The sequence below is a fragment of the Lacerta agilis genome, chromosome 1 (assembly GCF_009819535.1).
Source record: "Lacerta agilis isolate rLacAgi1 chromosome 1, rLacAgi1.pri, whole genome shotgun sequence".
Classification (NCBI taxonomy): Eukaryota; Metazoa; Chordata; class Lepidosauria; order Squamata; family Lacertidae; genus Lacerta; species Lacerta agilis.
This window is the reverse complement of record NC_046312.1, coordinates 67,364,739-67,379,222: the sequence shown is the minus strand read 5'-3', so window position 1 is coordinate 67,379,222 and position 14,484 is coordinate 67,364,739.

Sequence of the window (14,484 nt, the reverse complement as noted above, 5' to 3'; positions counted from 1 at the left end):
GGCCCGTCCGCGCGTCGTCACGTGACGCCGCGGGGCTTTCCTTTTCGGGAAAGGGCTCTCCTCCCACTTCCCACTGCTCGAAGGGCGGTATCGCGGCCTTACGGCGAAATCACGCGAGGGGAGAGAACCGGTGTGGCCTTCTTCTCTCACTCGAGCGCCGCCGCCTGCTTTCCGCTAGTACAAACGGAGGCGGCTACCCTCAGCCCCCGCCGCGACCAGGCCTCCGTGGGGTTTCCTAAAGGAGCAGCGCTTCTCCTCTGTGAAACTGGACATCAAAATTGAGACTGCAGCCCTTAAATAGACTTTCTTGAAATTTAGCTCGACCGAAACAAAGAGGATTTGCCTTGGCGGGGGGAAGTGTTTTAAGATGAGAGCGTTCATGTGAAATGCTTTTATTATTTCTCTTTCCGAAATCTTAGTTTTGGGACGTAGTTTCCTCCCGCAACGCTCCCCAAAATCCATTTTGCCACTACTAAAAAATTTTAAGGTCTTATATATATAATAAATGTACCAAGCAAACCACATGTCTGAAGCAGCACAGGAAGACAGTTCTGAAACCATTTTGACTCCCAAACTGGCCAAATGTTTCTCTGCAAGGAGGGAGGGGGTGAGGGAACCTTCCCATTGTCTCAGAAATTAAGTGATTACCATCTCAAAGGAATGGCCAGACTACCAGGAAAGGCAATCCGGTCTGGCTTTGGTTTCTTCAACAGAGAACTAAAGCATTTCTTAACATGAAATGCGTTCATGGTAAAAGCTTATAAAGAGGCATGTCACATAATACTCCAACTTGATTGTGGCTGCAATTTTGTGAATGCTTACAGTAGCTAGGGGACTTTCCAAAGCGGCTCAAGCTATACTAGACTGTTGCAGCCCTTTTTAAATTACTCATTTTGAGGGAAATCCTCATCGCCTATGGCTGAACAAACTTTATTTGGTGGTTCCGATGCTATAAAATTCCTGCCATTTAGTAGCTCTGTAGAAGAAGGAATTTCAGTAGGTATGCCACATAACAATGTTGCATTTTCTACACAACTATTAAAGGTAGAGTTTTCTTTTGCATCTATCTGTCCACCCTAGTACACCCTCAGGGGCAGGCTTTGGTCTTTCAAGTGGTACCCTGTGTGAGCCCAAAATTTGGCACTCCGACCTCTTGCTTTCCTTTCTGCTCAATTCGCTACATCATACAGTGGTACCTCAGGTTACATATGCTTCAGGTTACATACTCCGCTAACCCAGAAATAACACTTCAGGTTAAGAACTTTGCTTCAGGATAAGAATAGAAATCGTGCTCTGGCAGTGCAGCGGCCGCGGGAGGCCCCATTAGCTAAAGTGGTGCTTCAGGTTAAGAACAGTTTCAGGTTAAGAACGGACCTCCGGAACGAATTAAGTACGTAACCAGAGGTACCACTGTAACATTAAGTGCTAAGAGGTAGTCATGTTTAAATACTCACATACAGTAAACCTGTTCATTTTTGTGTCTTAACCCAAGGTACCACTGTAGTTGTGATACATTGTGCCCTGTTTAGTGCCCAGTGCAGAGGAACTGCTTGTGCTGCCTCTGACTGAGACCCTAATGCATAGATATGGCACAAACCCTGCCCCCACTATCTTACAGTGTGTTCATATTACTGCCTTAAAGTGCAGCAAAGTTAATTTTTTTCTGTGTGTTTTCCCCACTTCAACCGGCTGTTCACATCAGCAGAGCTTCATAGTGTCAGATTAATTTCTGTTTGTGTTCTTGCTCAGGGGAGTGTATTTACCTCATGTGTGCTTGATGCATAGGCTACATACTTGTGCCTTCCAGCACAATCCTAAACATGTCTACTCAGAGTAAGTGTCATTGAGCATAAGGCTGTATACCACAGCTTGGTACAGCAACATCTTTATCTCTCTTTGAATTTCTAGCATAATACTGCAATCTCTGTCATTTAATAGCTAGTTTTCAGTATTGGAGCAATGAAGATATTTGCCTTGCTTTCTCTGGATCTCTCAGACCACTCTTGATCTTAAAGTGCCTTTAAATCTTTGTGCTTGTAAAATAATCACTAAGCAGTATGTGGTAAGTATATTCTAGCCAGTAGATTTCTCTGAGTATGATTCATTATCTGCTAAAAAAATATGTGCCCAGATTAAAGGAGACAGAGGGAAGGTTGCACACCCCCTGATTTTTAATCAATCTCATTATAGCCATTTCCTGCAACTGCAAATTAGTACTTTGATGCCAGTTTCACCAACCCACTCTCCCAATCTGTTCAGCCACCTGCCTGCTTTTGGTCTTTACTGGGAAGAACATTGCCTTTGTCTAAATATTCATGCCAAGGAACTGAAAAAGAACAAGTATTTTTTTTCTTATGTATTTGCCATCTCAAAAGCAAGTGACATCTCTGCAGAAAATATAATTAAAAACAACCCTGCTTTCATGTGGATATTATTGGTTGTAGTTAAATCCAGTGGGAACGGTGTTTTATTGTAGTAGGGAGGCAAGCTTTATTTATAACGTGTGTGAAAACAAATTAGCCACACATGAGAAACTGCTACAGAAAATCCTTTTTTTGCACATAGTTTCACATTTGACTGAATTTATTCATTTGCTGATCCTCAGTTCAGTTAGAGAGCAGCTAGGCAATTTGCTACAGTACTTGCCACAAACTTTCCCCCTCAGGGTTATGAATGGTTGTGATGGTCTGACATTGGCTCACCTTACTGGAGACCATGATTCACCAATAAGAGTGGGAAACCACAAAGTTGGTGAGGCATTTCCATGCTGATTCCATTTTGCTGAGGTATTGTGTCCCTCATTGTGGTGGGGGATTGTCTTAGTAAGACAGGCGATAGAACCCAAGTCTCCCCCCACACACACTCCATTTCCAAACCAATGTAATTGCAGCTGTGTGGTCCAGATGGATTGCCTGAACAAATGAGACAACTCTTTATATCTTGTAAATATTTACCTTCCATAAGACCAACAACCACCCCAGCTTAGGGGTCCTATAGCCTTATACTAGATCTGTCCTATACTGTGCAGAGATACATTTTTAAAGTGCTATAACCTATTTTACTTCCACAAGTTTGTGAGTGCTTTGGACATTAATTAAACTTGGGAAATTGAGGTCTGTCACTCTTGTAGGGCAGGCTCATTGTATCAAAAGTCTAAGACTCCCATTTAACATAGTAGACTCAATCTGAGTATATGAGTTGTATAGAAATGAGTTTACAATAAGGAAAATTTCAATTGCTGTGTAGCTAATTTCTTGACTTGTACCAACTGTTAGTAAGTGAAGGTCTCATTTTTAATGGTATCCAGAAGTTAGCATTGCAGTTTCAAATTATTTTGTTGCTGTTATCAACTTGTGTACATGATGCATGTACATAGTCTAATATTAGAGTTCCCTTGCCTTTGGCAAAAAACAAAAAAAACCATGCTGAATTTCAAAGTGGAAGTGAAGCTAAGCTTTCAGCAGAGACTAGAACAGCAATTTCATTCTTCACTGCACAATATACTGCTTCTATCTACTGCTGCTCACTTCTTCATAAATTATGTCACATTGGCCCTAAAGGTCTGAAACCAAAGCTTTTCTCCTTGATATTTTGGAATCCTTTGCAAAAGTGCATTCTTAATTGATCCAAATGTTAGCTGTCCTTTGACCACAGAAGCCTCCTGCTTAGTCATGAATTCATCAATGTACAACCCTGGTTATAGTTAATCACAGCCTTGGTTTGCTGCCCGTAAATAGGGATATTATAACCTACCTTCCAGTCTGCAGTACTAAACCAGTTTGGAAGTGAGTCCAACTGAAGTCAGTGGGACTTACTTCAGAGTTAACATGCTTAGAATTGGGAATTGTTAAGGACAGAAGACAGTTTACACTCTTGAGCAGCTATAGACATTAATAATGCAATCTTATTTATGCTGCTCTTCTTTTTAACTGCTTTTTCTCAGGATGAAGGGGAAAATGAGCACCACTTGTCAGATTGTCAAATTTGGTTCTGCTGTACTGTAGTTGCTTTTGCGAAGTTGACCTGAAGAGGTCGCTAGATATACATCCAAGAAACAGGTAAAGAAACCAAAATCAAAGTATTTTTAGCATGTGTTAATTGTCTTATTAATACTGGGATGTTCAAGTCATCAAGAACTGTCTTCAGCATGTAATTATTCCTGACTGTACTTTTCTGCATCTCGTTTTCCTTTGACCTAACATTATACCATTTCTGTCCCTCCCCCCTCCCACCCACCCCCCAAAAAACACTCTCATGAACATGCAACCAGGATAACAACATCAGGATAACATTTCATGTGTTTGATTAAATGGGTTGTAGTTCACAACAACTTGAGCCATAGTAGACATGTTAGTCTTTAAGGTTGCTATTTTTGCTGCAAAAGGTATTCCTCTGGAAACTGTCAAAGTCAAACTGATTGTACACATTTGCACCCAGTATTGCAATAGGTCTTGGGGAGATTTTTTTTTAAAAAAAACAACAACAACAATGCAACATCAATAACTGTAATAGGCAGTAATCAACTAGATGCTTTTTGAAGTTTATAAGTAAAGTATGAAGACTGTGGTCTTCCTATAGCTGTTGTGAGGAGGGTGATTTGTTTTTATGTTGTATGAAGAAGTGTTAATGTTTCTCTATCTTTTTCTACAGTATAATGTATTTATGTCTATGTTTTTAAATGTTAGTCATTTGGAAGCTTTTTTAGATAACAAGCAACTAACAAGTTAAATAGATAATAATCAGATCATTAATAACCAGCATCAGAGGTATATGAGCACCAAGGCCCTATTTAGCCTCCATGTTCCTGATGGAGCACCAAAAACTGACTGTCCCCAAACAGCTTTCACTGTATTGATTTGATGTCATCAGGCTCACAAGGCTTTCCAGAGTATGATGACAGCATAGCAGATGCCCTACTTGCTCTGTGTTTCCATGGCAACTGTTAGAAAAACAGCTCCCGTCCCCGCTGCCAGTGTCTTTATTACATCTCACAGCTGTACTCAGAGTGAGACTTTCATCTCCTGAAGGTGTTCCTTCTTCCAATTAATCACCAATGGTTTGTTGAAATGAAACAAAATTGAAATGTCTATAGCTTTAAGTAACACAGTTACAAAAAGCAGCACAGTATATATCTAGAAGGGACACAGTATGAAATGTGTCAGGACTAGGAGTACAAACAGATTTAAGGGGAATGTAGATTGCTTCCTAAATCTGTGTTTTGAATGTTTCGTTTATATGACAAAGAGGGGTCTGGAAGCAGATAATAAAGTACTAGCATTAGATTGGCACGACCAAAGTGAATAGAGGGGAGGCTGCCTGGGAACATCTGGATTCCAATTTTGTTCAAGTTGAAGCCACTGCACGGCAGGAGGAGGGGGCAGTGTGTTCGACTGTGCTCCCTGGCTCCTCACGAAGTTGCACGTGTGATGTCACCCACCAAAAAAAAAAATAATTTTCAGAAGATGGTGCCTCTGTGTCTCCCCATTAACTACCGGTAGTTTGCTGCCCTCAAGGGTACTGGGGAACACTGACCCATTGCCAGGGTTGAAATAAGATTCAACTACCAGTTTAGGCAGCTTCTATACATGGAAGCGGGTGGCGTTGTGGTCTAAACCACAGAGCCTAGGGCTTGTTGATCAGAAGGTCGGCGGTTCGAATCCCCATGATGGGGTGAACTCTTGGTGCTCGGTCCTAGCTCCTGCCCACCTAGCAGTTTGGAAGCACGTCAAGTGCAAGTAGATAAATAGGTACCGCTCTGCGTTTCTGTGTGCTGGTTCTCCAGAAGTGGCTTAGTCATGCTGGCCGCATGACCCAGAAGCTGTGTGCCAGCTCCCTCAGCAAATAAAACGAGATGAGCGCGCAACTCCAGAGTCATCCGCAGCTGGACCTAATGGTGAGGGGTCCCTTTACCTTTACCTTTACCTATGGAATGTGTGTGTGGTTTGTGTGCTATAATAGTGTCCTTTGTCTCAGGTAACAAAAAGTCTTAAGCCAACCCTGTGAATGACTGCTTTAAAGTTCCTTAATTGGCAGTGGCCAATTCATTAACTACAAATCCTGAAATTTTGGATCCCCCCCAAACTGGTGCCAAAGTTTTGAAGTAGTTTTGTGGCCCCCCACCCCCAACGGAGTATTTTATACATCAAAGTGGGCCAGTTCATAGTTAACACTCAGAAATCCAACATTGTCTGATTCAAACTGGTGCCAAAGTTTTGTAGTTGTTTTTGTAGGGTTTTGTAATGAGAACTGTGCACTTTGTAACACCTCCCAAACTGGGTAATTGATAGTCAAACCGTGGCTCATAGGTATCACCCAGAAATCCAACATTGTGGGATGTACAAAACATCCAAAGTTTTGAAGTCGTTTTGTAGGGTTTTGTTAATGAAGCTGTAGCCAAACACTGCAGCCTCATCTTTCATTAGGGAATTTACAGGCAAATGGCCCAAGATGGTTAGGAAATAGGAGTAGTGACAAATCTCATCCCCCACGTCCAATGGATTTTGTAAACAAGATCTCTGAGTTTTAACAGAACAACAGAAAATGGTTTTGGGATAGTGAGACATAAATTGCAGCTTGTGAATGAAAGTGAGTTTTGAGCTCTGAAACTTTAAAAGCATCTCAGAATGCTAGACTGCCTCTGGAGATCTAATGCAGGGCAGTGTAATTGCTGTTTTCAGGAGTTCTATGCTGTGTATCTCATCCAGTGCTCAACTTGTAAGTAAAATCAAATATTACAAAACACCATAGGTCTCCAGTGGTATTTACTTTCTTCTTTGGTGATCACTCATAGCCAAGTAAGATTGTCTTTCATGAATATGTTCTTAATGGTGTGTCCGTAAGTGATATTTACTAAAAGGAGATGAAGCCTGGAATTCTGCCCCTGGAACGTCATACTGCTTAGGGAAATTATTTCATAAGAATTCAGAAATGTGTGAGCAGCACATGCTTATAGCTGCCCTGACTTATTGTTGCTTTGATGACCAAGTCATCCTACTCATTTTTTATTATTATTTATGTTATTTATTTATTTTTTCAGTTTTATTTCTTTTCTCTTCTGTTGACAGACGGGTCTCTAATTAAAGCTGTCAGTTTAGACCTCATTGTCTTTTTCCATGTGGCTCAACAAAACAAGCTTCTCTCTCATAGCTAACTTAGATTGTAACCCACTGCACACAGATCTGAGCATATGCACCACTGAAGACAGTGGACTTGCTTCCAAGTAAAGATACATAGGATTGCGCTGCATGAATATTGACCTGTACCATATCAGCTCATACCATGGGCTGCAACATCTTCATGAAGCCTCATTTTAAAATGCCACAGGGCTCCTCAAGTTTGTAATTAACTCTAATTGGAACTCACAGAATGGGACAATTGCAAACAACTTATGACCTTATCTTGCAGAGAGAAGCCGGCAGGCTACAACAGAGTTCCCAAGCTTCCTTTGCAACAGTTCTTTAGCTCAGTGTGTGCAAAACTGCTATGAAAAAATAATGAAGTTGATATTGCAAATGCCAGATTAATTAGCTCATATGTCTATAGGTCGCTTTATGTTGAAAAATGGATAATTATCTCTATTCCAAGGACTTCACAAAAACTTCTGTGAGCAAGAAAGGAGCCCCAGCTGATGAAGCATCCAAGGCCCAGTGACAGAGCATTAAATTAACAAGCAAGTCGTTCAAGAAGGTAAGTGCGTTCATTCATTCATCCGTTCATTCATTCATTCATTCATTCTATCTAAGTTTGTTCTTGGTATGAGCTTTCGTGTGCGTGCATCTTCTAACATTGTGTATGCAATCAAATGCCAACAGTGCCCTTCAGCTCTCTATATTGGACAAACAGGCCAAACCCTACGCCAAAGGATAAATGGACATAAATCTGATATCAGGAATCACAAGACAGAGAAACCAGTAGGAGAACACTTCAGTCTCCCAGGACATTCTATACAAGATTTCAAAGTAGCTGTCTTACTACAAAGGAATTTCAAAAATAGACTGGAAAGAGAAGTTGCTGAATTGCAACTAATTACCAAACTTAAAACCATGGAGAGACCTGGTCTGAACAAAGACATTGGATTCTTATCTCATTATACATTTAGCCATCTCACCCCTTGCCTTTTCCTGTAAGACCAATTGCAGTCATTAACAGTCGTCAACAGGTTTTCCACACCTATCAGCCAATCACCCATTCCCACCACCCTTCTGAGTAATATCCCTCCCCACTCTCTCACCATATATAAGGGTCTGGTGACTTCTGTTTCAGTGTATCTGAAGAAGTGTGCATGCACACAAAAGCTCATAACAAGAACAAACTTAGTTGGTCTCTAAGGTGCTACTGGAAGGATTTTTTAAAAAATTTATTTCATCTGCTAAAATAGGGTACAGCAGAGGCATTGTGAGCTAGGAGCTAAATTCCAGTGCAGGACAGACTTGAGAGGCTGCAGTAAACAGCAACCAGAAATTTATATGATAAAGGGCAAAATGTAAGGGTAGGCCTCAAACCAAGTCAGACATTTAAGCATTACGTATTTAAAAATTAGTTCAACTTAAAAAACAGCTTTCAGTTCACTTTGAAAAACAGTTCAAAACTAGAGTATGAATTACGACTTAAAACTAGAGGGTAAACTTACACTTGCAAAAAAACTCATTTCAAGTGCTATTAAATGCAACAGTTATTGTTGCTGCTCCTTAAAAAACAGCTGGAAAGGGTTCAGAAAGGAGAAATCCAAATTTTAATGGGGATGCTGGAGTAGATGGGCACTGCGTCTGATTCAGCAGGGCTGTTATGTAACCCTGCCCTCTTTTTGTCACATAAAATTGCATTTCTACTAACAATGTTGGTTGGAGTTGAGGGGAGAGGCTTCTGAAGGAGCTATTATCATGTGCTCCTGTAGTGGAGGGAGAGGGTCTCTCACAAAGATTTGCTAATAGAGCAGTTATCTGACAGTGTTACCTGTAATTGGGTTTCTACAGAGGCACCACTTTCCCAGCATGCCAGCCTGAAATAACCTGCAAAGCCCTGTGAAAATAATACTTCCTCTTATGGCAAAGAAGCCTGGTTCTTTTTTCAAATGGACACATGGACTTGGTAGAAACATAGGTGACACAGACACTGCTCATGGACCCCAGTAATTTTGACATGTTGTTTCAAACCAGGAATATCAGGGGGCCCTCTTTCCCCAAAAGATCTCCATTTTGAGTCTTGTTAATAGAGTGGCTTCTGTCTTATGCAGATGGTTTATTAGTGTTATGGAATTTCACGCCACCCACAATGAGAGGCAGGAGCATAATCTTAAGTTAAATATAGCAAACTTACCCATTACTCCAAGACAAGAACAGTTGGACTGAAGTTAGTGAAAGGTGCTCATAATTCCCAAGGCTGGTCCTGTGAGTAAGCTAAATGAAGGCACTGCTTGAGGCAGCCTAGGACTGGAAGGTCTTCTGTAAAGCTGTCTCAAATTGTCAAGCCTTTATGTAGATAAGCAGCCGGGGTGATATACTGTGAGATCAGGAATTTTGAAACTGTTATTTGTGATCTGGACCTAAAACCGTTTTTGCACAATGTACCAGTACATCACCCAGGCATACTGATGGAGACCCTTGGATGATTCAGAACTCTGATTTTTCAAGGGTCTAAATTGTGCAGGGAACAAGATGTTGATGCGACAGAGCTCTCTACATTCACATGTTGGCTTTATGAGTAGAATGCCTGAAGGGAGCTTTTGTTGATTTTATGGTTGCTGGATCTCATGTTTGGATGGTACTGACTGATAACAGGGGACTTGTAAGAATGTGCACTAACTGGGTTGGGGGGAGGGCAGAGAAGTATATGTGTGAGAGAGGAATCATGTAAGATTAGACATGACTTGTTTTAGTTTTAGCATGTATACCAACAGCAGTTCTTGCTAATACATCATGGGTGGAGGACCCAATCTAAATACAGTATACTGGGCGTAAAAATCCTGCTGCTCCTTCATGGTTCACAGTGATTCCTCTGAATGAGAGCAAGGGTTGCCTTCCCTCTTCTAAGTCAGTATAAATGTTTGTATTAATTAATGTACTGTAAGCCCACAACTTAAGCACATTTAACTTGTGCGCATACAACTATATATGCATGGCAAAATTAAAACAATAATAATTAAGGGCTAGGAAAAGTGTGGGATTCCAGGGGAAATGACTTTGGCAATCCCACCTGCCACTGAACCCATTAAATGTTGGCTTTAGGCATGATCCCCAGAACACCCACCCACACCCAAGTCTACCAACGCTTCTTTCCTGCAAAGCATTTAATTAACTGGTGTAATTAGAAGCACATCTGTGATGCTAATCATATAGTCGTATAGCTAACCGTACAGCTCCATATATTGGAGCTGATATGGTGGCTTGAGGTGTACTATGGACAGAAGCTTAGAGAAAATAGCTTGAACAGGGAGCAAGGGAGAGGGATGTCTATATACAAAACAGCTCCCCATGTTCTCAGGAAGGAAGAGAGTGCATGTGTGTAAGATCATTTTCCTGTAAATATTGCTTGCTATTTTTGTATGTAGAAAAGGGTTGGGATTCCAGGAAAAATGACTTTGGCAATCCCACCTGCCATTGAACCCATTAAATGTTGGCTTTAGGCGTGATCCCCAAAACATAACCCTTGCGTAAGTTGCAGGCTTACTGTATGCAAATTTGTATCCTGTGCCCTGAGTCCTTTAAATGCCTAGCAATAACCTTAGACAGATCTGTATTTCCACCCCCCAATAATTAAATGAACTTAAACCTGGTTGGCTAACTTGAGACATAAGAACCAGGTGTATGTGATTTGGCTACAGCTGTCTCATTCTTGGAACTTGAGTTGTCAGAATATCCAAAAGGTGGCCTTTGTTGACTGGAAAGGTGTTGACCAACTTCTTTCTGAAGTAAATGTCAGACTACTATAGTATCTACTTGGTTGTGAGGCATTGTGCCATGACTTTGCCATATTCAGTATCGACTGACCTGGAATTTAGCCACTAAAAATCAATTTTGCTTTAATTGTTCTTTCAATAAAGCAAGTCCAGCAAAGACTTTTGTTTGTAGCAGTTAAGCCTAGATCCTGTAAAGGCACAAATATAACTGACCGTATCATGTGAGAGAATCAAGGTGGAAGCATTGTCAATATGCTTAATACCCATGAAAAAAAGCCCGACCCTAAATGTAGAATATCTCCTCAGAATGGAAAAAGTGCATTCTGAAATGGCAGTAGACTTTCATGCTGATGAAAGGCCAATGCACCACTCAATATGCAGAAGAAGAAAGACAGAAGAACACAGGCAATATACATTCTGCTTTCATCATGACACTTTTTAAAATAAGGCAGCCAATTAGATGTTGACAAAAACATGAAATAAGGTGCCCTTGCTATGTTCAAATATCTGAGATCCATTAGTATGCCAGTGCCATAAATAAAAGCCAGGACAACATGCTCCCCTGAGAGCATAATTAGGTAGGAAAGAAGTATGCAAAAGTTCCCCTCATTTCTTTCCTGGAACTCAGCATCAAAATGTTTCATCTCAAAAGATAACTATGTTCTGATATATAATGACCAGGAGATAAATTGCTAGTATTAACAGCAGCAGCAGCAACAACAGTATATGTGGTTGTAGCCTATCATTACTGAAATGAAGTGTGGGATAAAATTGCTTTTAAGTAAATGAAATAAATAAATAACATTAGAATACTAACCTTCAATACAAATTCTCAGTAATAGTATTTGCTTTCCCCTTGCAGCATGCACTTCAGATAACCTGACTGAGTCTGTGGGTATTTTGCTCTGCTCTTTGTTTGTGGTCTGGTTTTCATGTTTGAGAGTTGGTGGTCCCACAGCATGAGGCTGGAAACTTGTTTATAAGAAATATGTATTATTCATTGCCTACATAGGCCTGATGAAATAGAAAAGTTTTCAGCAGAAATTTGAAAGTAACCAGAGAAGATCCAAATACCTTCCTGAAACACAGCTGTTGGGGCACTAATAATTTCTGTTACTTGCTTTTTCCCCTCCAGTGACTTTTTGGAACATGACCCCCCTCCACACACATACATTTCCCATTCACTTTTATCTACTATACATTCTACAGGGTACAATCTGTTCTAGAAGAATGAGAAGCCCCTGCACTTGCACTTGCAGAACTTGATCTCAGTCAGAGCCACCCTTTACACAGGAGCTCCATATTTTAGGGTGGCTATACCAAAAAGAAAAAAAAACACACACAAAAGATTATGCAAATTAGTATGAATTTTACATATGCTGATTTAGTTGTATAGATTTAAATTTGAAGATAATTACTAAAATGTAAATAGAAATGCAATACATTTCACCATAGTGGGGAAGATGTAAACAGGTTACCTGTTCAGTCTGCTTTCCAGGTGCTAAAAGTTAAAGAGCAACTTAAAGGCTACAGCTTTCCCTTGTTATGGTTCTTTATCTTTTAACTGGGCTCAGACCAGACTGCCATTCAATACTATGTTATGTATTTCTGTCTTTTTATATTGTAAACTGCCCTGTGTTTCTTGGATGAAGGATGGTATTGAAATACTACTACTACTACTACTACTACTACTACTAATAATAATAGGACTGCCCTTTGTAATGTAGGACACAAGGCCTACCATATTTGTACCAGAGAGCACTGGATCAGGGTGTGTATTTGGCAAAACATACCATGACAGCAGATAAAGCAGAAATTAAAACACCTTAATAGAAGTATTACATTTTATTTATTTTCATAATCATCACAGTAATAAACACTCAAGTAGCCAAATGCCACATAAGTAGCATAGACAAATATATTTTATTTTTCAACTACATGTTGGCAGGTATACACACAGTGCAGTTCACCTCGCAAACACATAAAAAATTTATTTTGTAAATATAGATATATAAGTATTGAGGGCAATGATGCACAGAAAGATAAAAATATATTCAAACACTTATACTTCAAATCTGTGAGCAACAGCCAGCGCTGTACATGGATGTTATCAAACCCATTGCAAAAAGCCAAACTACAAATTATTAAAATATATATATTAGTTTGGGAGTACTAAATATGTTGTAGCCATTGCATATTGTTTGTGGTCACTGTCAAAATGACCAAACCAAATCACATATTGAAAACTAATGCTAGCCCAAAAGAGTTGGTTCTATACCCCTTTATATTGAATGCCAATACTTATTTCCATTGAATTTAATTAGGGTTCTTCAAAATGTAAGTGCATATTCAGTACACAGTCTACTAGATAAGTTTTACAAGGGATCTGTATCTGTTGTGTCTAAAGTATGTATTGCATCCTGTTGGTTTGACAACACCCACCCACACCCAAGTCTACCAAAGCTTCTTTCCTGCAAAGCATTTAATTAACTGGTGTAATTAGAAGCACATCTGTGATGCTAATCATATAGTCTTATAGCTAACCATACAGCTCCATATATTATTGGAGCTTGGTATGGTGGCTTGAGGTGTACTATGGACAGAAGCTTAGAGAAAATAGCTTGAACAGGGAGCAAGGGAGAGGGATGTCTATATACAAAACAGCTCCCCATGTTCTCAGGAAGGAAGAGAGTGCATGTGTGTAAGATCATTTTCCTGTATATATTGCTTGCTATTTTTGTATGTATGGATTGGTGCACAAGTATGACCACCGTAGCCTGTTGTGAATATGGGTTAAGCAGATATATGCAGACTTAAGCACATATTATATAAGTTTTACGATTGCTTGAGCACACTTCAGCTTGCAGCTCAACCCATTTGTAACGTAGCTGCTAGTGCGAGTTGAACTGCACATTGAAACAATTAGACAACTATGTGCTACGCATGTTGTTAATCCACACTGCAGCCACAACACACTTAATCTTAAGTAAATTCGCACAACTAAAAAGCATCACCCAGAACCAATTGAAGAATACCTATTGCTGGTAGCAAAAAGCTTAAGAACATTATAGAAAGCAGTGCCAAGAAGTTATAGGACAGGAATTGTCTGTGGTATCAGCCTAATGGAGAAAACCAGATAGTTCGCTGAAGAGTGTGTCATAGCATACAGCATTATTGACTTATGAGACTCTAAGGCAGGGTGGTCCAACTTTTCATACCAAGTGGGCTGCAAGAGTGATTCAACATGGAGCCCATGGGCTGCACACTGCCTTGTCATGCATGTGCAGGGAGGGGGAGCCATGCTGAAATCTGAGGCTCCCCCAGCCCTCACACTGCCTTCCCAAAGCTGGCTAAGTGAGGTGGACTTTGGAGAGGCACCATAAGGCTCTGACAGGTACCTAGAGCCCTCCTAGCTCCTTCTAGGCTTTGGGAAGGAGGCTGGGGGAGTCTTCATGCCTCTCTTCCCAAGCTCAGTGCCTTGCTTAGCCAGCTTTGCAAGGGCAGCGCAGGGGCTGAGGGGGGTCATCAAATGTTGCCGAGAGCCGCCAAAAAAGGCCTCAAGGGTCACATATGGCCCCTGTGCCATGTGT